This window comes from Phalaenopsis equestris, unplaced genomic scaffold, assembly GCF_001263595.1.
Source record: "Phalaenopsis equestris unplaced genomic scaffold, ASM126359v1 Scaffold000398, whole genome shotgun sequence".
NCBI lineage: Eukaryota > Viridiplantae > Streptophyta > Magnoliopsida > Asparagales > Orchidaceae > Phalaenopsis > Phalaenopsis equestris.
The window spans coordinates 241,568-266,775 of record NW_018164840.1 but is presented as its reverse complement, the minus strand read 5'-3'; positions in this window follow the sequence as shown (position 1 = coordinate 266,775).

Below are 25,208 nucleotides of genomic sequence, written 5' to 3'. Positions count from 1 at the left end.
AATGAAGTGCATGGATTTAACGCATGGATTTAACTCATCACAACTTCTTCCAACATTAAGGATCTATACTCTACACAACTTCCACCCAACATTTAACTACTTATCATTTTAAGAAGAAAGAAAAAGAAAACTACTCAGAATCCATGGAGAAAACATAACAACACTATCAAAATTCAGGGAGAAAACACAACCACAATCTATTTTTAAAGTAGAGATCATTGTTAATACAACAACAAGTCTCAATTAAAACCAAAAGTAGTCTAAAAACACATAAAAACTTATCTCAAGTCCTCCACCAAACTCTTGAAGTTCCTTTGAATCTCTTCTCTTTTACAACACTCTCAGTATAAAAACTAAAATAAAAAGGATAAAATAAATCTGTGGTGGCTGAAAATCTCTCCAAACTAACTCTCCAATTCAAGAACTTTCAAAACTCTCTTTTCAAGAACACTTTCAAATACTCAATCTTTATTCTTTTATAAATCTCCAAAAGGCACCTTGGTATCTCTTCAAAATATGTCTTGATCAGATGTATTTCTCCAAGATATGCTTCCTTTTGCAATAACTATTGTCCATGGTGGTTGTAACCACCTATTAAGCCAATGTGTGCCTCAAAAACCTCTTCAAAATTTATAAAAACAAAATTTACTCATCCAATAACTACCACTGGTGCTTAAGCGTTAGGCCTCTCGTGCTTATGCGTGGCCTTCTCTGTTTACCCGACACTTAAGCACCAGATCTGACGCTTAAGCGCCAAAACACTCTTGCCTAGTTTTCTTCTATTTCATCCAAATTTGATCATTTTTCACTCCTTTAAGCATTTTTCACATTTTTACCTGTACCTAGAAGAAAAAAAACACAAATACCTTCCATTAAATTATATTATCTCAAAAATATGTATAAAAATACGTCTAAAAACACTATATATTTTAGGTTTATCAAGTGTCTACGCAAGCTTGGAAAAGAAGAAGAGATAATAGATGCAGTGGTGGACAATATTGAAGATTGGCGCAGGCCTTTAATTAAATATTTGCAAACTTGACGACTACCAGATGACAATTCAGAAGCATAGCATATCACAAGAAGAGCTATGTCGTATGCTTTGATAGGTAATGTCCTCCAAAGAAGGTCATTCAATTATATGTAGCTGTGATGTCTAAGCAGATCAGAAGCACAAGATATCGTTAAGGAAGTACACGCCAGATTTTGTGTGGTGCTCACCAGTCAGGGACAAAGATGAAGATGAGAATTAAGAGACTTGGATATTATTAGCCAACAATGTTGATAGATTGCATGCATACAACTAGAAAGTGTCACCTGTGCCAAGTGCATGGAGTGGTCTTTTGAATTTTGACTTGGACTATGGTCAAGTCAACGTAGACTATGAAGGCCCCCTGGTGAATGTTGTCAGCCACCGTGAAGCAGAATGACTACCTTCAGTACTCAGAATCAGTGTCAGGGAAGACTCCTCTCTAAAGAGGAAGAAAGTTGAGGGCATATAGTACTCGATGGAGGGAACTAGCCAATTGTGGTCTATGATCACCACACCGACCGGACACTTGGTCTGTGTTAATGAAGAAAGGGTCTGGATGGGCCTTTGAAAAGGACGCAGCGCAGGAACATAAGCATAAAGCCTTGGACAAATTAAAAAAGAGACGTGTTAGGGAAGAAACTGCAATGCTTGGTTCGATTCATTAATAAGAAATCTATGATTCGAACAATAAAGAGATATCCACTAGCCCGCCGATTACAGAGAATGAGCTAGAGATGTTTATAGAGCTTGCATCTTCAGGGATCCCTGGTTAGCTTTGTCCAGGATGCCCCAATCCTCACATGGAGAGGTATGCGACACTTGAAGAATATATAGCTGTCAGCATGAAGTTCAGAAATGTAGACCACCCAGAGGTCGAGCCATACATACCACAATTCACAGGGCCACCACCATAATGGATTCCTCCAGAGGAAGAGATAGAGGAGCGACCCCAACATTTTTAGAGGATTCCTACAACAAAGTTTGAAAGGATGAGTACGGTTTGGAAGCAACATTTTGAATATAATGAGGAAATTAATAAAAAAATTGTTAATATCTTGGAAGGATTGGAACTGCAAACTGCAGTATTCTCAGAAAGCGATAATAAAAAGATTCTAGAATGTGTTTTTGATCTCAGAAATAGAGGCCAAGCCAGATTACTCAAGAAGAGGAAATAAGCTCAGCCACAAAAGTGGATGCGAGGAAATAACAGAATTACTAGCAAGTGTGGATGCTGCTACCATTTTGTTAAGGACAGGAAAGGGAACTCCTCCGAGATCTTAAGGTATGACAAGGTGGATGCCCTATCATCCGTGATAAACAGAATGAGAAAAAAGATGGTAACATGAAGCATACTTCCAGTAGATTACATCCCAAACAACTACATCATCAACATCTCGGACGAAGAGGACTACATATCTCCCCACTTCGATCACCATGACTTTGTCAGAGCACTCTGTACAGTTTCGTTCACAAGCAAGAGCAACATCCTATTTGGAAAAGAGATATAAATTTTTGGACCCTGAGAGTTAAGAGGTTCATTTTTTGTTCCACTACTTGTTGGTTCAATGTTTATTCTAAAATGAAATGGAGCAAACCTGACAAAAAACTGCATTCCTTGAGTGCCGCGCTGCAGAGTCTCAGTTACATTGCGAAGAATGGACAACAGTAAGAAGATACTATAAGGATTTACAACTGGATAAACTGTGCTCAAATGAGCTTTGAGATAGTTGTAGCTATAAGCACATGCAAAAGGAACTCTTGTTCCGAAGTGTGGCTTAAAAGATCAGCTTGATCACCAACTTACCCCACGAGAAGGATAGACAAACAAGGCAGATAGATAGTTATGACTCTTTTGTACTCAATCAGAGCAGAGCTGATATGATATATGATGATTCAGATGTACTCAGCATGTTGTACCACATATTTGAAGCAAAATTAATGAAGTTTCTTTTAAGATTTCAACATATTTATTGAATTGCCCTTTTGTGCGATTGATGAAAAGCTGCATGACCACGAGTTGTTCCTCAATTATAACGAACAAAGAAAGATACAAAGGAATTCTAATAATAAAAGTAAAATTCAAAATTAAAAGACTAATCAATCAAAATAAAATTTTAAAGGATGACCTTATAATAAAAAACATGATAATGAAAATAACAAGAAAGTTTTAAAATGATAAACTGATTTACCTCAAACTTTGAAGTTCCACACTGTGCACTTTCGTAGCACAAATTCCATCATCTACAAAAATTTTTCACAATTCCCATGGTGTTTTACACTCCTCACAAAAAACCCACAAATCCTTACACACCACTATCAATCTTTATGTTCGACATATTCATAACACCACAAATTCTCTAAACTCTTCTCACAATGTTCTCGAGATCATTACCTATATTTTGAATCATTTCTGCTACCTCTTGGGTTGGTTGTGAGTCCCTAAGCTTCCCTTCCCAATGTAGCTCGTCACCTCTTAGGTTGAATGTGAGTCCCTGTGTTTTCCTTCCTAATGTGACATGAATCTTTGATATAGGTATAAGACTACCTTTAATGGAGCAAAGCATCGTTTTCTCATCTTCCGAGTCAGTTTAAGGCCACCTTAAATGGAGTAAGGGATCTGATTCTCTACACAAATCTTTGAGATAGGTATAAGACAACCTTAAATGGAGTAAAGGCATCCTATTCTCATCTTTCAAGATCAGTCTAAGGTCACTTTAAATGGAGTAAGACATTTGATTCTCTACATAAATCTTTGAGATAAGTATAAGACCACCTTAAATTGAGTAAGGTTCCTATTCTCATCCTTTGAGATTGGTCTAAGGCCACATCAGATGGAGTAAGTCATCTGATTCTCTACACAAATATTCAAGATAGGTATAAGGCCCTCTTAAAAGGAGCAAGGCATCTTATTCTCATCTTCCGAGATCAGCAAAACTCCACCTTAAACTGAGTAAGGAATCCGATTATGTACATACATTTTTGAGATAGTATAAGGCCGCCTTAAATGGAGTATGGCATCCTATTCTCATCCTTTGATATCGGTCTAAGGCCATCTTAAATGGAGTAAGGCATCTCATTCTCTACACAAATCTACGATATAAGTATAAGACCACCTTAAATAGAGTAAGGCATCATATTTTCATTCTTCGAGATCGGTCTAAGGCCACCTTATGGAGTAAGGCTTATGATTCTCTACACAAATCCTTGAGATAGGTATAAGGCCACCTTAAATGGATTAAGGCATCCCATTCTCACTTCTCCACACTTTTGTTACCTCTTGGGTTGGATGTGAGTCCCTTTGCTTTCCTTTCCGACATAGCACTCCTTTCCATTGACTAGCCTTTTGAGTTGGATGTGAGTCCGTGTGCATTCCATCTCAATCCTGTCTCTTCACATATTTTTACCTTCCAAAATTAAATTTTCACAAAATCAAAATCAAAATGAGAATTAAAAGTTAAGAATTCAACATTGAAAGTGAATCTTCTTTGCGGCTATTAGTTTCCTTGAAGGCTATCTTCACAAATTTGTCATGTAGCCCCTCATTTAGGTTAGCAAGCACGAATCACTTTGTGAATTGAAAATTCTCTCTTCAAATTGACAGTTTGAAGGTACACCTGCTAATCCACGGTGAGAGTTTTGGACTCTTCAAATTTGTTCTAGGATTCTTTCAATACCCTCCAACAGAAACCTTCTCCACATTTCCTCTATTATACTCTGAGCATGTTGGATCGAATAGTTATGTTGACTTTATTGATCTCTTCAGTCAATGCCAATACACATGGTGTGCTCATCCGACACACCTCACCTTCTTGACCTCATTTTTTTTTACGTATAGTTTTTCTTCCTTAAGAGCATAGTATCTAGTCATAGGACATTCCTGTTGAATATTCCTAGAGGACTTGTAAGGGAACCCTCGCCATTAGAAATTCTAAAACTCTTTTTTTCTCATCTTAAATTTCCACATGTTGGTTCTAACCTCTAGAACTTAGTAGGTGGAGCCAATATTGGGGAGCTTAAGTGAAGTCCCCATAGGATAGTTTGGCCTTAGGGTTAGCCCTAGGTAGTGTGGTCTTGCTCAGGACTACACATACACACACTTGCACTTGCACTCACAACCTCAATCTTAACCTAAAAATGCTTAGCTTGATCCCTTACCCTTTTGGAAACTTATGTCGATGGTCCCTCAAATCATTAGCCTTAAGCTAGGGTTTGCCTAAGAACAGCACATGGAGGATCCATAGTGGGAGTTCCCTTGGTCTCATGGCTCAAAAAGGGTAATTTTATGATTATCATTCTCAATTCATCCCAAGTTTGCCAAATTCCCAATTTTGACCTTCTTGGCCCCAACATTCCCAATTTACCAAATTGACCCTAAACCCCAAATTTTCTAAAAATTCCTAAAATTATCTAAATTCTCAAAGTCTCTTCAAAAATTATTTCAAACCCATCTAAATCACTCAAATTATCCAAAATACCCCAAAATTTCCAAGATTCCCAAATTACTCCCAAAAATGCCAAAATTACCAAAATGTCCTTCATACCCCAAAATTTTCATAAATTCCCAAAATCTCCAAATCACTCCAAATGTCCCCAAAATCAATTTGTATCACTCGATTAAACCCAATTTCACCCTTTTTAACCAAAATCCATAGATTGCTCCTAAACTCCTAAATTCCCTAATTCACCCCCAATTTCCACAAACATGACTTCAATCTCACAAAATTTCAATTCTAAATCAAAATTCATCATATTAAATCCCAATTGAGACAAAAAAGTAAGCCAATTGAACCTAATCTAATGCCCAATTCCAACCCCAAGTTTGCCCCAAAATTTAAAATTTCCCAAATTGAACTTCATAGCTCCACAATTTCCACCCAATTGATATCTAAAACTCTAATCAAAATATCCTAGACTGATTTGAACCTTCAAATGACCCAAATCCAAACCCTAGCCCAATCCAAACCGAAGTCTAGCCCAAATGCCCCAAAATTGACCATGAGTCTAATTCCACTAAATTGAACCCCCAAATCAATTCAAAATCAACCAATTCCATTTCCAAACTTCTTAAGACAATCATCCACTTAAAATTAATCAATCACTTGACCAAAGTCTTAGCCCGAACCCAACCTTGACCCAATTCAAAACATAATTTCTAAATTTGATCCTAAACCCCAAACTTGACCAAATCAATTCAAATTAACCAACCCATGGTCACCACACTCAGCATTGGAGCCCTATGAATTGAGCTAGATCCACTTAGTCCACAATACATGAGTCACGGACCAAGGGTCCCTCAAATTAGGGGATTTCCTACCTAAAATTACTAAACCATGGAAAGATTTGCCATCAGCCATAAAACCACCCAACTAATCCGAATTGAGGCTTCCTCTGGCTCCCCTGAACCACCGAGCGACCAGCCTTGGCCTAGTCGGTCTGCCTAGTATCCGGAAAACATCTAAACCAAGGGCCACCTCAATGGACCAAGCCAAAATTTCATCCATCCAAGTTGGCTTACCCTAATTGATCACTTGCATTTTTCTCCCCTCCACTTAAGCAATAGAGCTCACCCACTGGCTTGGCCAATTGAACCCTAGCTCCCCCTCTATTTAAACCACCCCCTTCCATGAAAAAATAAGAAGTGTGTTTAAACATAGGGGTAACTCTGCCCAATTATCTTCAAACCCTTTTAGCACTTAAGTCAATCTCACCTCCACCATTCCAACCTCTCCCCACCACTGAAGAACCCTAATTTTAAACTTGAAATCCAGGGCATTTTTCTATCATTCCACAAAACCACTCTTGAGCTTCCCAAAAGCAAGAGAGGAAGTTCCGCATCAAAACCCCCATCTTGAGAGCACTTTAACCCTTTCATAGACCAAGAACTCTGAGAATATTGGAGTAATTTTTGCTCAGGGCATTCACCAAAGGAAACCAACACTTATAGGAGGTTTCCCAGACTCCACTGAAGCATCTTCAAGCATCTGACTATGGCCTCCCCTCTTAGACAACGATATAGCCCATTTCCCACCAATTCAAGCTCAGTTTAAGCTGTTATGAAAAAAGTTTAATTTCATGAGCATGTAACTGTATAGATAGGATTACCTAGACCATATGAAGGTGTAAGAAAAAACCCCATGTGATTTCATTAAGTATCGAGCAAGATCTTAGAGTTTTAAGTCAAATGATTCTTGGGTTAGGATGATTAGCGATGATGAGAAAGAGTCATTGGATCGTGTGTGTCATTTGGACAACTGAGATCACACTAGATGGAAGGATGGAGTGATAAAGCACAGATTCTTGGCAGCTGACTCAAACGTGTGTATGTTCGGAGCGCCGAAAGATGAGGTGGCACCAAGTTGACTAAATATAAAATTATGGATTAAACAGATTTATTTAATTCACAGAACTTAGAAATGTATAAGTTGGTGTAGAAAAATCATAATTATAAAATAAAAAACCATGTTGTTCAGTCAACATAGTAGAATAATGTCGAATAAAAATAAAACTTATTTAATGTGCCTCTGATTTTTAATTAATTATCCTTCGGACTATTTTAATTTTAATTAAATAAATAATAATCAACAGGACACGAAATTTTAGGAGTTTCTTCCTCATGTTAATAGAGATGCTCTCTGATTTTTCCAAGGTTAGAGAGCATCTCTAGCTTTGAAACCCTAATTTTCAAGCTTAGTTGTCTATTTTGCTTAAAATAATTTTTAAAATATAGATATAAATTAGAAAAGTATGAGAATTATTTTTGTAGGTTCCCTATGGTGAGAGGACTCTTGAAAACTATAAAGTAAGTTTAAATGTTTATTTAATTTACTATAGTTAATTAAACCCTAATAACTCACTAAAATTAATATTAATAAAATAATATTTTACAATTAACAAAAATCATTCCACAGTATAAATAATAATCATTAACTCATTGTAAAAATTTGAAACCATTTTGAATTAGTTTGAGCACTAAAGTCTATTTTCTAAGTAAAATGGTAATTTTGTATTAAAATAATTATGGTAAATTAACTATAATTAAAAAAATTATGAAAAGTGATTTTTTGAGTTCCCTGTAATCAAGGACACGTATGGAAAATAAGAATTATTTTAAAATAAATAGTTCATTTTTTAGCTTTATTTTGAATAAAATATAATTAAAAATTTATTAAATGTTTTAAAAATATGAAAATCCCCAAAATTGTTCCTAACTTTTCTCTGATCGTTTAAGACCCTCTAAAATATTATTCCTAATTTTCTTGATTTAGTTATGTATTTTTAAATGCCAAAAATGTATTTTCCTTAATTTTCCTTTAAAAATAATTATAATAAATAAAATAAATTTTGGAAAAAATGAAAAATTTGTTTTTCTGAGTTATTTAGACTTATGGAAATTTAAGAAAAATATAAAAATTAAATTCTATTTAATTAATAATTAAAAAAATCAATAAATCTTTATAATAATTAAAATATAATTTAATAAATTTTGGACTTTTGCCTATGTGGTCCTTTGACGTAGATGAACCTCCAGAAATTTGTCCATGAACAAAAAACTTTACTTTGATTAACTAAATAAAGTATTAAAAATGAAAATCCTATTTTCTAAGTCAAAATATCTATATAAATTAAAGAAAATTGGAAAAATCACATTTTCTCCTCTCATATTTTAATTGACCCATAAATGGGGTACCAAATAATTTTCAAAGTCATTTGAGCTTTATTTGATAAGTTATGAAATGAAGAGCCCTAGGGGAAAAATGGTAATTTTGAATTTTGATGCCTTGATTAAAATTTAAGATTAACCAAAGGGTAAAAGGGTAATTTTAATAATAATGAATTCTATTAAATGTTTCAAAATATAATGGGTTTAAAGGTAGAAACCAATATGTCATCTTTTCATAATAAGGGTAGAATTGTAATTTAATAAATCGTTATGACTTGGAAGTCAATTTAATTGGATGACCCTCAAGTAGTGGGTTTGAGTTAGGAACATAATAATTCACTTATTTGAAGCCCCCCTAATTGGTGATAAGATGACAACATGATCTTTTACTAAGAATATACCTCACTCAAATTAACATTTTGATAATTGCAAATTTACCCATAAAATTTTTAAGGGCTTAGTAGTGAACTAGGCTTAATCCAAGGTTATTTAAGGAGGTTTAGAAAAGATAACATAATGAATTATGAACATTTTGAAAACACTGCGAGCCCGACTTTAATCTAGGATATAAAATCCTTAATGACTTTGAGTTTGTCCCTCGGGGCATTCACCCACAAAACTTTTAAGTAAAACATTAAGTGACAATCTGATTACCCCAATCATGGGATGATTAAAATATCAAGGTTAAGTGAGCATAGGATGTATTATTTTACTGAAACTAAATCTAAATTTGGATGATTAATTTAATAGTATAATAAGATCAAATGAACTCAAAATGTTTCAAATGGTTCTAAAAGTTGTTAGGCATTGTTCCCCGAACACTTTTATGACCGTTTGAATATTTTGAAGGACAATTCAACTTATTATTCTTTGTTTAAGAAAATCATCCATTAGAACCCTTAAGGACCCACCAAGTTATGACCTAGTGTTTGGTAGTTACACCTTCAACTGATCTTCTTGTTCTTTATTCTTACAATTTACTTAAATTCTTTGCCAAATTATATATATATATATATATGGTTGATAAAATGAAAACTTTTAGAACTACAAAAAAAATTCAAATGATTTTCAAAAATTAAATCAAATCGTTTCGAAGGTAACCATAAATCCTTTGAAATACAATTTCATACCATGTCCTTTTGAATTTACAAGAGTCCCTCAGATGAGGTAACCCACGGTTGCTAACGAGATATCTCCAGTTTAATTGAGTCTAACAACTCATTTAAACTAAGTAAATTCAAAAGAAAATAGAGGTACCTAAATGAGAAAACGAAAATAGTGGTACCTAAATGAGAAAACCGTGGGATCCTAACAGGTGTTGCTTTAATCAAATTTAACCCCCGCCATAATGATTGAACTGAACTTGTCATTTAAACTTTTGAAACTTTAGAATTTAGGATTGCTACTTTGCCGAGGAGCTTGGAGCTAGTTATGAGGGCAACATTCTACAATAGCATGGTGATCTATAACATCAAGGGGAACTACAACAATAAAAATTTTCTTAGAATTAAATAACAGGCCATAGGATTTTGAGGTCATCTGCCTAGTGCAACATTTATCCTCACTTTATCCTTAGGCAATTGCACAATCATGTTGTGCAAATTAAGCCCTAAATCATTTTAAGATTCCAAGGTTATCCTTCGTTACAACATAAATCCTTCTCTCTTCCAAGCTATTTGTATGCTTGTGTCATATAAATGTAAGCCCTAAATAAAAAAAATTGGAAGGATGAAACACTTGATAATTTTCTTCTCGAAATTGAAGCCAAACCATAAGATAGCTTGGGAACTCATTGAGGTTCTCCTTAGGATCTGTGACAACCCCTAGTTTTATCCTTTTGGATTCCATAACAATGTTCCAAATTTGAGCCTTTCCCAATTAACACCCTGTGGTCTAATCTTTCAAAACTCCTACCCTTTAAAATTCTTGAAGACAATATTTCCTAATCTAAATTGAGAGTTTTTTTAGGTGACCTTGGTCATTTAAGATGTAATTAACTATAAGGGATTGCCTTTATAGGGATCTTTAAGAACCCAAGTAATATAAAACCTATCCAATCTTCCATATTATATATGGGGACTTGTCGCCTTAAATAAAAAATGGTTCGCAGACCATACGAATGTCATAAATTCAGTAGTTTAATTAATCGTGCCTCACTATCAAGTAATGCGTCTATTCCTCGGGATAGGAACATTACTTGCAGTGTTGTGCTCATTTATTTAAACTATTATTTATATGAGATCAGTTCGGTCTCGTATTTTCAAAAATTAAAATTAAAACATTACTTACTTTTCAAAATTAACATAATATTTTCTAAAAAGCAAAATAATATGTATATTACATTAAATAAAAAAAACCACATTCATATATTCTTGAAATGAATCTTTAATAGCTGACACTTTACCATTAACGTGCCACAACCACATTCTTTATAGCTCCACCAGGTCTATAAAAACTTTGCTCTAAAATAAATTTTCTCGAAGAACCAAATTTACTATAACGAAATTGCGCATCAAAGTTGACAAATTTGGCACTGTCATAAGATTCTTTTCCTCTTCCTCATTTTTTCTTAGGAGCCATCTAAAATAAATTAGAATAAAAATTCTAACAAATTTAAAAATTAAGATATTTGGCTTCCTATAAGCCTTTTCAAGCTAAGAAAGCTTAGATCCATGAAATTTTCACCACTAAATCAAATATTTTTGCATATTTTTGGTCTTGACTTAATGTATAAAAAATCCATGATTAAATTGCAAAATAACTATGCTAAAATGTAGATTTAACCTTCAAACACTGAAATCTAGTGTTTTTGAGCCAACATACTTGAAGATCAGATCTTTAAGAAGATTCATAGGGCTAGATTTTGTAACAAATAGGAAGAATGAGGTTGGGCGTCAACAATGGTGTGGATTCAACTTAAACTGTGAAATTTTTTATTTTTGGCCGGTTTAGTTGGATTGGCACCTAGGCGCGGGTTTTGGCACCTAGGCGCCATACTGTGCTGATGGTATGATGCTTAGGCACCAGTTCTTGTGCCTAGGTGCCATACCTGATATTTTTCTTTCCTTGGGTTTTCAGTATATCACACAAGGACTAAGCCTTTCAAGTTAAAATTTATCATTAATTTAACATCACACCTCTTGTTTATTATTTCCCCAACATCTTCTATCTTCCAATTTTTAATTAAAAATTAATTCAAACATTCTGATACAAGATTTACGCAAACATAAATTTCATTAATAAACTTTCAAAAAATAATTGAATATCCCATAGAAACATAATTAAGCAATCCAATACAAGAAAACGAATACACAATCAATAACAAGTTAAAGTAGCACACATAACACATCCTTTACTAAAGTAAACATAAAACTGAAACACAAACACTAGAATACTATTCTAATGATCAATCCATGTTGATCTCATTCTTGTCACCCTTCTCACATGCCAAATACATGTGATCAAATGTGTGGAAGACAAGGGAACAAGGAAATTCCATTGACGTCTCTTCATCATTTTTTCTTGCTATACACGGATAAATGGTAATCTTGATAATTGGCCAAGTGGTTGGACTGAAGTTTCATCTGCCACTTTAAGTGCTCATACTAGTGAAACATCTCATCCAACTTGTTGTGTAGATTGGAAAGCCCCTCTTCAATCTTCCCCAACTTGCTCGTCACTTTTCCAAAGTTAGTGCTATGAACTAATTTACCTAGGTTTATGAATCATTGTGCACAAACTTATTTCCAGTGGACATTCTATTCTATCTACTCTCCATGGGAATAAGCAATATCTCAAAAGCACTCAATACTTCTTTTCTCTGATGAAAGTTTTGAAGGTTTGAATTGCATGAAAACGGGAAATCCAAGTGAAGGAGAAAAAGAGAGTGGTCACCTCCACTAGCCAAATTTTGAAACTTTGACTTTATGATGTTCATGGGTTGCCTCATGAGTCATGCCCTGCCCTGTATGAGGCCATGGGGTGTTTCATGCAAATGGAATTTTAGAATTTTATGAATTTTAAAAGGAAATGCCAACAAGCTAATTTTGGGTAAAGTCACATGTACATGTATGGTTTGGTTGTTATGATGCCATCATGGGATAATTTTAATTGAAATGAGATGATGAGATAATGGATTTTGTCATGTGGGCTCCAGTTGGGCTTTTAAAGTTGACTTCATGGGCTTTCAAAAATGCACATGGGCATGGGCCTTTAATATGCATGATGGGTTTGATTTTAATTTTAAAATTAGTGATGGGCAAATCAAATTCTTATATAATTGGCTAAAATTAAATTTAGATATGTTGAATTTGATGTGAATTTTAAATTAGAGGATTGAATTTGTCATGAAGTTCAATTTGGGGAATTTTGGATTTTGGATCAATTTGAGGCAATTCAGTTGGATTTGGACTTAGAGTTTGGAATTGGATTCAATTGGGTTTGAATTTGGTTTTAATTAGGTTATGATATAATGAATTTGAGTTTATAATTGAAATTGGGAAATATTTTTGTCAAATTGGTGGAAATTGTGGGTGATTTGGGGTCATTGGACCTTAAAGGGCAAAATTGAGAATTTGGTCATAATGGGTCAATTTGGTAAAATTAGACCCAATGAATGGTCAAGAATTGGTTTAGGGGTATTTGAAATGATTTTGGAGGTTTTGGGAAATTTTGGGCCAATGGGAGCATTTTGGTAATTTTAACAAATTTGGGGATATTTTGGTAAATATGAAAATTTTGGAGTGTTTTGAGTATATTGGATGGTATGAAATGGTCTAAAATGATTTTTTAATAAAATTGAGGGATTTGGGTCAACCTTGAATTTTTAGGGTTCGAGGGGCAATTTGTTAATTTTTGGAATGTTTAGTGCTAAAAGGCCAAACTTTTAAATTTGGGTATGGGTGAGGTTTGATGGAAATGTTATTCATAGAATTACCCTCATGGTGTCATGATATCAGAGAAACCCCACTTTAGATCCTCCATGTGCTGGTCCTATCGACCCTTGCCAAAAACTAAGGGTTTGGGGGTCCGACCACATGAGTCTCGAAAGTGGCAAGGAAACCAAATTAAACATGTGTAGGTTAAGGGTTGCAAGTAGAAGTGTGAAGTGCAAGTGTGTGTATACTAGACCAAGCCACATCACCCAAGGTCAATCCTAAGGTCAAACAGTCGTATGGGGAACCCCTCTTGAGCTTCTTTATATTAGTTTCATCATACTAAGTGCTAGAGGTTAGAACTAACATGTGAAACTCCAAGAAGTGTAAGGAAGCATTGGGAATTTCTAATGGTGAGGGTTCCATCACTAGTCTCTTAGGATAGTCAACAGGAAAGTCCTATGACTTGATCCTAGGCTTCTAAGGAATAAACTAGACCTCAACCAAAAGTGAGGTCAACACATGGACCCCCAATATGTGTGGTGCGCCGGACGAGCACACCGCACGTAGTGGCATTGACCGAAGAGATCAATAAAGCCAACACAACTGTTCAAGCCAACATGATCAGAGCAGAACAAAGGAAATGTGGAGAAGTTATTCGCTAGGGAGTATTGAAGGAATTCTCGATCGAATTTGAAGACTCCAAAATTCTCACTGGGGATTGGTTGGTGTACCTTTAGAATGTCAATTTCTAGACTGAATTTGCAATTTACAAGGTGATTTTTTTTGGCTAACCCAAGCGAAGGGCTATGCGACGAATTTACAAAGATAACCATTAAGGAAACTGATGGCCGCAGAGAAGATTCAATTTGATTTTGATGTTTTAACATTTAATTTCAATTTTTATTTTGATTTTAATTTTGATTTTGATTTAGTGAAAAATTTAATTTTGGAAGGCAGAAAAATGTGAAAAGGTCATATTAGGATGGAATGCAGAAAGACTCTGTCGACACTTAAGAAAAATTTGAGTTGCCCATTGGAAGGTGTCGGTCATTGAAATGGAAATCCTGTTGCCCGCTTCGAAAAGACCTTTAATTCACATATAAATATAAGTTTAAGAAAATATGAAATCAAACTGATCCATATTCTTTATAGTTTAAATGAAAGAGCACTATACCTCAAGTCATATATCTATCCTAAGAGATAAACACAAGACTTGAGGGCGAGACTCGATCAATTAAACTAAAAAATATATGACATTCATTTGATCTACAAAATTGTTTTTATATTAGGATGGGTTCGGAAAAGAAAGTTCCCCTATTTAATAGGTTTATATTAAGCTGGGTTCAGAAAAGCTTCCTATAAGGGTGAGCCCTTATAGTTAATTACATCATAGATAACCGAAGTCACATAAAAAAGCTCTCGATAAAAATCAGGGAATATTATCTTCAAAGAGGTTAAAAGGATAGTACTTTTCATCGAGGTCGAACAAAGATGTGTGAAAGGAAAATGACTCAAATTTGGAACATTTGGTTTTAGAATCCAAAGAAAGAGACTAGGGGATGTCATAGATCCGGAGGAGAACCTCGGTGACTTCTCAAGCTACCGTATGGTTTGGCTTTAGTTTTAATGAGAAATATTTAAATGTTTCATTATGCCAATTTTATTAATTAGGGCTTTGATAGAATACCCAGCTAATCAATTGATGTTTCGTTTAAAGGTTATGTGAAACCTAGAAGATATGAGCATTTAGGTTATGACAAACTACAACCTCCGAATCTTAATATGCGATAGGGCTTAAATTATACAGCAGAGCTATACAGAAGCCTGAAGAAAAGTTAAGGATTTATGTTGTATAAGCAATCAAGCCTATGTCACTACTAACCCTTTAACAATCATGATAGGTGGAATGGTGATTATCAAAATTTTGATTTAAGTGATATGTATTCTTATTGAAAGATCACATCATCATCAATCTTAGGCTCAAGATAAGTAAATTATCATTTTTTCTATCTTAAGCCCATCACTTAAGAATCATATGATCTTAGTTGACTTCCAAGTTATGAAGGTTAGGAAAATTATGATCTTGTTGATGTTGTGCAAAGGTGGTGAGTGAGTTTCTACCTTTTAGTCCCATTATTTTTCAATCATCCAATCATATTCATTAAGATCAAAATTTCTGATTTTTTCCTTGGTTAACCCTAAATTCTAATTAAGAACCAAAATCTAAAATGACTATTTTGCCCTTGGGGTACTTAGCCTCATAAATTATTAAACACAACTCAAATGACTTGAGCATTCATAGTGGCATATCCATGAGTTAATTGAAACATCAGAAGAGAATAATGTGGTTTTTCTTTTGCGTTTTTAAATTCAGGAAATAGGGTTTTCAAAATTTATTTAACTATCTAAAATAGGGTTTTCAAAATTTATTTAACTATCCAAAATAAACTTTCTTATTTATGAAAAAATTATGGAAAAATTAAAGAGGGTTTATATTAAGCTGGGTTCAGAAAAGCTTCCTATAAGGGTGAGCCCTTATAGTTAATTACATCATAGATAACCGAAGTCACATAAAAAAGCTCTCGATAAAAATCAGGGAATATTATCTTCAAAGAGGTTAAAAGGATAGTACTTTTCATCGAGGTCGAACAAAGATGTGTGAAAGGAAAATGACTCAAATTTGGAACATTTGGTTTTAGAATCCAAAGAAAGAGACTAGGGGATGTCATAGATCCGGAGGAGAACCTCGGTGACTTCTCAAGCTACCGTATGGTTTGGCTTTAGTTTTAATGAGAAATATTTAAATGTTTCATTATGCCAATTTTATTAATTAGGGCTTATATTTGTATGAAAAAATCACACAAATAACCTAGAAGATATGAGCATTTAGGTTATGACAAACTACAACCTCCGAATCTTAATATGCGATAGGGCTTAAATTATACAGCAGAGCTATACAGAAGCCTGAAGAAAAGTTAAGGATTTATGTTGTATAAGCAATCAAGCCTATGTCACTACTAACCCTTTAACAATCATGATAGGTGGAATGGTGATTATCAAAATTTTGATTTAAGTGATATGTATTCTTATTGAAAGATCACATCATCATCAATCTTAGGCTCAAGATAAGTAAATTATCATTTTTTCTATCTTAAGCCCATCACTTAAGAATCATATGATCTTAGTTGACTTCCAAGTTATGAAGGTTAGGAAAATTATGATCTTGTTGATGTTGTGCAAAGGTGGTGAGTGAGTTTCTACCTTTTAGTCCCATTATTTTTCAATCATCCAATCATATTCATTAAGATCAAAATTTCTGATTTTTTCCTTGGTTAACCCTAAATTCTAATTAAGAACCAAAATCTAAAATGACTATTTTGCCCTTGGGGTACTTAGCCTCATAAATTATTAAACACAACTCAAATGACTTGAGCATTCATAGTGGCATATCCATGAGTTAATTGAAACATCAGAAGAGAATAATGTGGTTTTTCTTTTGCGTTTTTAAATTCAGGAAATAGGGTTTTCAAAATTTATTTAACTATCTAAAATAGGGTTTTCAAAATTTATTTAACTATCCAAAATAAACTTTCTTATTTATGAAAAAATTATTAGAGGTTTTCTTGAGTCAGAGAAACACTTAAGCAAAATTTCATGATTTTAGCAAAATTTCATGATTTATTATTATTTAATTTTGGATCAATTTCAATGTATTAAATAGAAAATAATGTTTTAATTACCAAAATTATTTTTATTTTTTTATTAGACCTCTCTGAGTTCAGAAAATTAAAAAAACTCAGAGGATCAAATTTTGTATTTTTATAATTTTTTAATTTATTTATTATAATTATTTTAATCAGAAAATAAGGAAACATTTAAGCTTTTAAAATTTATTTTTAATTTAGAAAAATTTTGAAAAATATCCTAATGAATTCTAAGTGAGCAGGGAAAGCTTGTACATATTTTGAACTATTTTTTGTATTTTTAAAATTTTTGATTATTTTTAATTATTTTTAATTGAAAATACACCTTAAAAATGATATATTTTCACAAAAAAACATCTTATTTTTATTAAATGCCCCTGATCACAAGGAACTCAAAAAACTATTTTTCATGATTTTTCTAAGCTTATTTAATTTATTTTAATTATTTTTGTACAAAAATACAAAGTTTCTCTTTAATTATTTTTGTACATTTAATTTATTTTAATTATTTTTGTACAAAAATACAAAGTTTCTCTAAAAATCAATTTTAGTGCTTAAACTAAGCCATTTGATTTTTGAATTTTAACAGTAAGTAAACATGCTTTTTATGCACAATGTGGAATTGATTTTGTCAAATTTTGATAAGTATATAATTTACCTAAATTAACACAAGGTGTATACATTGGATTAAATCTAGAAATGTACAAAATAATTGAAACGATCATAATATTTTTTCTAGACTTTTGTGACCACAGGAAACTAACTAAAATTATCCTCATAATTTTCCAAATGATATTTTGATTTAAATAATTAAAAGAAGCCAAAATGGATACCTTAGCTTGAAAATTGGGGCAAGAAGCATAGAGATGCCTTCTAACCTTAGAAAAATCAGAGAACATCCCCTCTGTGATGAGATCCCCTCTGTGATCATCCCCTCTGTGATGAGGAATAAGCCTTAGAAATTTCAAGCCATGGTGAGCCATATTTAGCAATGGAGAATTGAAATATCACAAAGGTATTTAATTAATTAAAACCATATACTTGGTAAATAAATTTTACTTTTAATCCACATTATTCTCCACTATTCATTGAGGAAGAGGGTATCTTTCTTTTACTTTTATGATTTTTCTAGAGAAAGATATGGATTTTTAAAGTTCAGGTATTAAAATAAATTCAGAAAATCTATATTTTTCTACTTATCCACGTAGCGTCACCTCATCTTACGACAGCTCTGAGCTCACACACGGTGCTCTGCCATTCAACGCTGCCATCCACCTCAGCTGCTGCGTGGCTCGCCTTTTCTCTCTAAAGATTCATCCGGCTCGATCTCCTCCATTGATTAAATAAACACGCGATCGAGCGATCGGATGGCTCATCATTATCGTCCCCAAATGACTTAGCCCGAGAACCGTTCACACTAAAACCCTAAGATCTTCGCCTAGACTCAACCAAATTGCTTGGGGTTTGCTTGGGGTTTGTTTTAAGGTTTGTTTTAAATCTTCATCTACTCAAGACAAACACATCAATACAATTAATGAAGTATTAAATCAAGCCATTACAAATGAAGAATCAAAAGAAGCTCGGGCTAGAGTTAGAGCTCAATACCTTTGTAAGAGAGGGGAGACCGAAATCAGATGGTTGTGGAAGCTTTGGTTGAGTCCAAAGATTCTCCAGATGAAGTTATGTGCCCTAGTGAATTGTCTAGCTATGATTTTGATCAAACTCAATTTCATGTATTGGTTTAGAGCTAGGTTAGAGGCTGTTTGAGAGAGGGCTTTTGTGGGGGATCAACTCCTTTCACTGTGGAGATGGTGTGTGTAAAATTAAATTGAGTTTGGTTCGCTGTGGAGTTGTTAAAATTGATTCCTAAGCATCAATTTTAACCCACCAATCGACCCTTTTGGTTTCCTCTAGGTTCCCTCTTTAAGTTCCCTAGAGCTCTTCATCCCTCCTAAGCTCAAAAGCAGGTTCTTCATCTCTCCACCAAAAGAGTTCAAATTTGGTCAAAATTGAACTCTCACAGAGGGAACCAAAGGGGGAAGATGGTTGACTTGAGCTTAGGAATTCTTGGAGAGTCTTTGGTGAGATTTTGGCTGAGTTTCCCCTAGGATTTTGGTTAGCTCCCCTTTGTCCATGGAGAGGGCTAATTAAATAGAAAGGCTTGGGCTGGCCACCAGGGTCAATTAGTGGGCTAAAATTGATGCATAGGTGGAGAGATGAAGAGCTCTAGTGACCAATCAGACTTGACCAGCTCAGGTGAGTTTAATTTTGAATTTTGGCCAATGGGGGCACCTTTGGGTGGCTGTTTCCGACAGCTAAAGAGGTGGATGACAAGAGTTTAGCCACTTCTTGGCTCTAAAAGGTCAGGGGAGAGTTAAATATGTTTTACTCCCAATGGCAAGTGATGATGACAAATTATTTTAAAATAAGGCTCAAATATGGTTAAGATCCCGTAAATCGAGGGACCATTGGTCCGTAGCTCACCTAAGTGGTTTAGGTGGGTTTAGGCTGGTTAATAGAGTCCAAATGGTTGTTGTGGTGACATTAATTTGGTGACTGGCATGACTGAGTCAATTTTTGTGAAAGGTTCAATTTAAGTCAAAATGGCAAGAGTTGGATTTGGGTTAGGCTAGCCATGACATTGAGCCCAATTGATTGATCAATTTGGTGTAGATGATTGTCATGATGAGTTTATAAATGATTTAGAGTGATTTTGAATTGGTTTGGAGGTTAAACTTGGAGGATTTTGGGCCATTGGTCAATTTGGGGGTGTTGGGTTAGACTTCTGTTTAGGTTAGGCTAAGGTTGGGTTAGGTCTAAATTGATGGTTCAAAATGGTGTAGAGGAATGCCATAAAAAGTTTTCAACATAAATTGGGTGTCAATTTTGGGGTTAAAGCATTCAATTTGGTGGAATTTGGAGACATAGCCAATTTGGGGATTTTTAATGTGGGTTGAAATTAAGTGAAATTGAGGCTTGACCAAGACCAATTGAAGGTACAATTTGATCTGTATGGTTGTTAGGAAGAATTTAGGATTCAAATTGGGGCAATTGGGTGGATCATATGATTCAATTATGTGATTGTGTCATAGGGTCAAATTTTGGGGTTTAATTTGGATCAAAATTGAGCTCAAAGCAAGGGTCAATTAGGCTTGGATTTGGTTTGAATTGATAATATGAAAAATGAATTTGACTTTAGAATTGAAATTGGGGAGGATTGGGGCCAAATTGATGGGTATGTGAGGTGAATTTCAAGAAATTGGGCCTTTAAAGGCAATTTGGGGCTTTTTGGTCAAAATGGTCAAATTGGACAAATTGGGTTCAATTAAAAGGTCCAAATTGGTTTTAGGGACATTTTAAATGATTTTGAGGGTTTTGGGAAAGTTTGAGCTACCAAGGGTATTTTAGTAATTTTGGCAAATTTGAGGGTATTTGGGTAATTTCGGCAGTTTCAAATTGTTTGAGATGATTTTTTAATAAGTTTGGATACTTTGGATGAATTTTGGAATTTTGGTCGAATTCAGGGTTTCATGGGCATTTAGGTAATTTGGGTGGATTTGAGGGCAAAAGGCTAAGTTGGATATTTTGGTAGAATTTGGGTGCCAACCACTTTATGAGCTATGGACCAATGAAATCACCATTTAGGTCCTCTATGTATTGGTCTTAGCTAAACCCTAGCATAGGATTAGTGGGTCTAGGAGACTATCTACATGAGTTTCTCGAAAGATCAAGGGATCAAAGTTAATAAATCTGAGTTTTAGGGTTGTGAGTGAAATTGGGTGCAAGTGAGTGCAAGTGAGTGAACGAGCTCCAGACCAACACCTAGGGCCAACCTTAAGGCCAAGCAGTCTTAGGGGGACTCCCGTTGAGCTTCCTCTATAGTGACCCCACCTACTAAGTGCTAGAGGTTAGGACTTAGGAAACTCCAACAATCAAGGAAATCCAACTTATAAAAGTTATTACCTTCTAGGATTTAATGATTTGCAGAGAAAGGAGAAGAAGTTGTAAGTGGAAGAATTGATATTATAAATGGGGAGTCAATTACAAAGTCAAGGAGTTGCAATTAGAAACATGGAGAATTAATTGGGATGTATTGTTGCCGCACTTAGCAATAGACCTCCAGGAACATTGCTAGTATCAAAGATTGAAGCAAAAACACTAAATCATAAATATCAAAACAGAGAGCAAATTTAAGCTATTCAACTTAGAAGTGAAAAAAAAAACTAGAAAATAAAGTTCAAAAAGAAGTGGAAGTTGAAGTTGAAAAAGATGAGGTGAAAAATGAAAAATCTGGTGAAGATTTTCATTTTGAGTTAGAAATTCCTATTAAACCAATGAATTCCTATTAAATTTTGAGTCAAGAGTGTCCTATTAAACCGATGAAAGTTACTCGAGAAAGACCACCACCTCCATTTCCTCAAAGTTTGAAGCAGAAAAATAATGATAACCAAATTTCAAACTTTGTAATTTCAAACTTTATAGAGATATTGAGGAAATTAAAGATAAGCATTCCATTTGTTGAAGCCAAAGAACAAATGCCAAGTTATGTGAAGTTCATGAAGGAAATACTTAATAAGAAAAGGAAGTTTGTAGATAACGAGACTGTTTCACTCAGTGAGGAGTGTAGTGCTATAATTCAGAAAAAGCTTACTGGAAAACTCAAAGATCCTAAAAATTTTACAATTCGTTATGCTATTGGCGAAAGATTTTTTGGAAAAGCTTTATATGATCTAGGAGCCGATATTAATCTTATGTCGTTATCAATTTTTAGAAGTTTGGGCTTAGGAGATATTTCACCTATGGCTGTAACTTTCTAGTTAGTTGATCATTCGATTACCTATCCTAAAGGAGTTATATAGAAGATGTTTTAGTAAAATTTGATAAATTTATCTTTCCTGTGGACTTTATTATTTTAGATATAGAGGAAGATGTTGACACAATTGTAGGGGGTCCTGTGGAAGCTGTCGGTCACCAGAATAGAAATCCCGACGCCCGCTTCAAAGGAACATTTAATATATATATATATATATATATATATATTAAAAGAGCAGCTCGCGTCTCCTTACACATTAATAATTAAAAAGAGTACAAGATTGGGGTGGGATAGAGGATCCCCATCTAGATACAAAATAAAGACATCAAAACCTAGGGGTTCCACTATCCGCAGAACAACTTCATGCAAAAAGCAAAGAATAGATGAGTAAACCTAAAAAGTATACCAACAAAAAAAGTATACCCAAAAAGTACATGTATATCAAACCCCAAAACCAAAAAGAATGTGAGCATATTTAAAGCAGAAAAAACTATGTCCAATTTGTATCCGGCGGTTCCTGCCAACCCCTGTAATCTATTCAGAAATTGCATTGATTATAAGCAAAAAGCGTTGTGCAGGATAGTGTAAGCCAAGATTTGTTAACAACATCCAAGCATCCAAAATATAACATCCATGAAAATGTAAATAAGCAGTTCGGTCAATGAGCTTATGTGCATCAACTCTTCAAAAATTTGCAAGGTATCTCCCTACCAAAATTAATAGAAAAGCACAGTATAGGAAGTGACAAGTGTTATGCAAGTGTTATGCATCATAATCATACAAGTGTTATGCATCATAATCATGTAAAAACATAGAGAAACCTTCCAGCCACCCAATAATTCATAAGCTCATAAATCCAAAAATATAAGAGACCATCCAACTTAATACAAAATAGTGACCAACTATTGATCCAAAATTGCGGGTAACAAAAGCAGAAAATATAAATGACTGTTATAACCGATAAGAGAGACAGTTACCTTAGGACAACAACTAATAGGATCATTTAAATTCTAACCCCTAGTGTTATCCCAGGTAAATAAAAACAAAATCAGAGTAGTATTCATCAATATACCATGTTAAAACCGTCTATCAGCAAGCATCCCTAGAGGTCAAGAAGAAATAGATAAAATAAATCCAATGAAGCTAGGATTTCCTGCATCAAACTATATATATATATATATCTCTTCAAACAAACTCCCCAAGAAACATGCTTGGATTGAGGATGATTCAATGGATGAATTTCCTTATCAACCTTTCTTCAACTTTTACATGCACTATCAATCCATGGAAGTTATCCAGAAATATGAGAGTGAAGAAGATGTTTGAACTTACTTTATGCACGGAATGTTTTTTTTAGTACTGTTTGCTTATGTTATTTTATTGTGTTGGGTTGAATTTACTATTATTATTGAACTCTATTTATTTTTGTGTTCGGTAATTTTATCTTTTTATTTCAGTGCTAGGTTGTTTAGTTTGCTTTGGACATTAAAATAGAGTTTGTTGATTTGAAAATTACTTGTCTATAATAGCGCATATTTTATATATATAAGTGAGTTTTGTGTTGTTTTTAAAAAGTTTGGAGTTGTAAATTATTTAATTATAACTATAAATGTTTGTTTGAGTTAATTAGAGGTTGATGCATAGCGATACACAACAGATTTCCATAGAAAATGAAATCTGGAAAAATTAAGGTGTTGGTGCCTGATGCGCCAAATTAGCATCTGATGCGCCAGTTAATAGAGAGTTAGCACTTGATGTGCTAGATTGGATCCTGAAGCACCAAATTTACAAAAATACTTAGTTCACTTAAAAACTGCGAAATCACATAATAAAACTTTAATTTTTTTCCTTGGGTCATCTTCTACATAAAAACCATGACCTAGGGCTTCACATTATGCGTGTTACAGAGATTTTGAAAGCCAAAAATCATAGATTTCATCTTCTCTTGGTATGAGCTTCACTTTAACCTAGAAATTTTTAATTTTCACCATGGATTTTTCATACATTATGGAAGATCCAAGATTTGGAATTTTCAATGGAAAAGCTTGCAGAAAACCCATGGTGAAAGTTTCTTACCAAATAATCTTACTTATGGAGCTAAACTTTTGATTTTGTTATTTATTTGGATTTTATTTGTATTTTCATAGAAATTCTAATGGCTCCATGAGTAAAGAGAGGGAAGTTGATAGGAGATTTTGACTGGAGGAAATTTGTCAATTTTAAAGCCCAACATTATTTTAATACTCAAATGGAAACAAGAAAATCGATTCGAGAATGGGCATTTGCTAACCCGGGCGGCAAGATCAAGAGGTTGATCATCGCCAAAAATTGGGAGAGGTTTTGCTACTTCACTGCATTAGCAATTGTACCAATGACTTGGGAGTTTTATGCCAACTTGTGATTCACTACTGAGATAACATCCTTGTGAGAGGTAAACAAGATGAGTTTTCTAGAGAAAGGATCATTGCTTTTTATGGACTGAGAAATGCCTTTCATTGTGAATACACTACATTTGTGATGACAGATTCATCACTGGATAAAGTGATTGCCTTCTAACTGATGGAAGAGGAGAATGGAAGATTAAAAATAATAAGAAAGTTAACTTCTCGGCTTTCTTGATGACTGTTCAGTCAAAGGTATAGCACCACTTCATCTATGCTAAATTACTGCCAACAAATCATCTGAGCATAGTAACGAAGGATAGAGCTGTGCTAAACTTTTGCATTCAAAAATTGAAGGTAGTAGAAGTTGGTGCTCTTATAATTCATCATGCTCAGAGTATAGCTAGTAATGCTACAGCTAGTGGTTTGGGTTACCCTACCCTGATTTTCACTTTATGTGAGCAATCAAGAGTAGAGTCCCATAGAAATAAAAAAAAGTTGTAGCAACAAAATCCTATTTGGATGCATACAATTCAAAGAGTTGAAGAATTTGTTGAGTCTAGGAGTGGAGGTAGTGATAGACCCTCAATATTAGCTATAGGGGCATCTACTTCTCACTCTGCTTCAATTCAAAATATCATGGACCAGCTCATGATTCAAGAAATGGATACTGTGAATATATAGAATAGGATTGGAGGAATTGAAGTAAGGATTTCTTACAATGATGAATATAAGCTGAG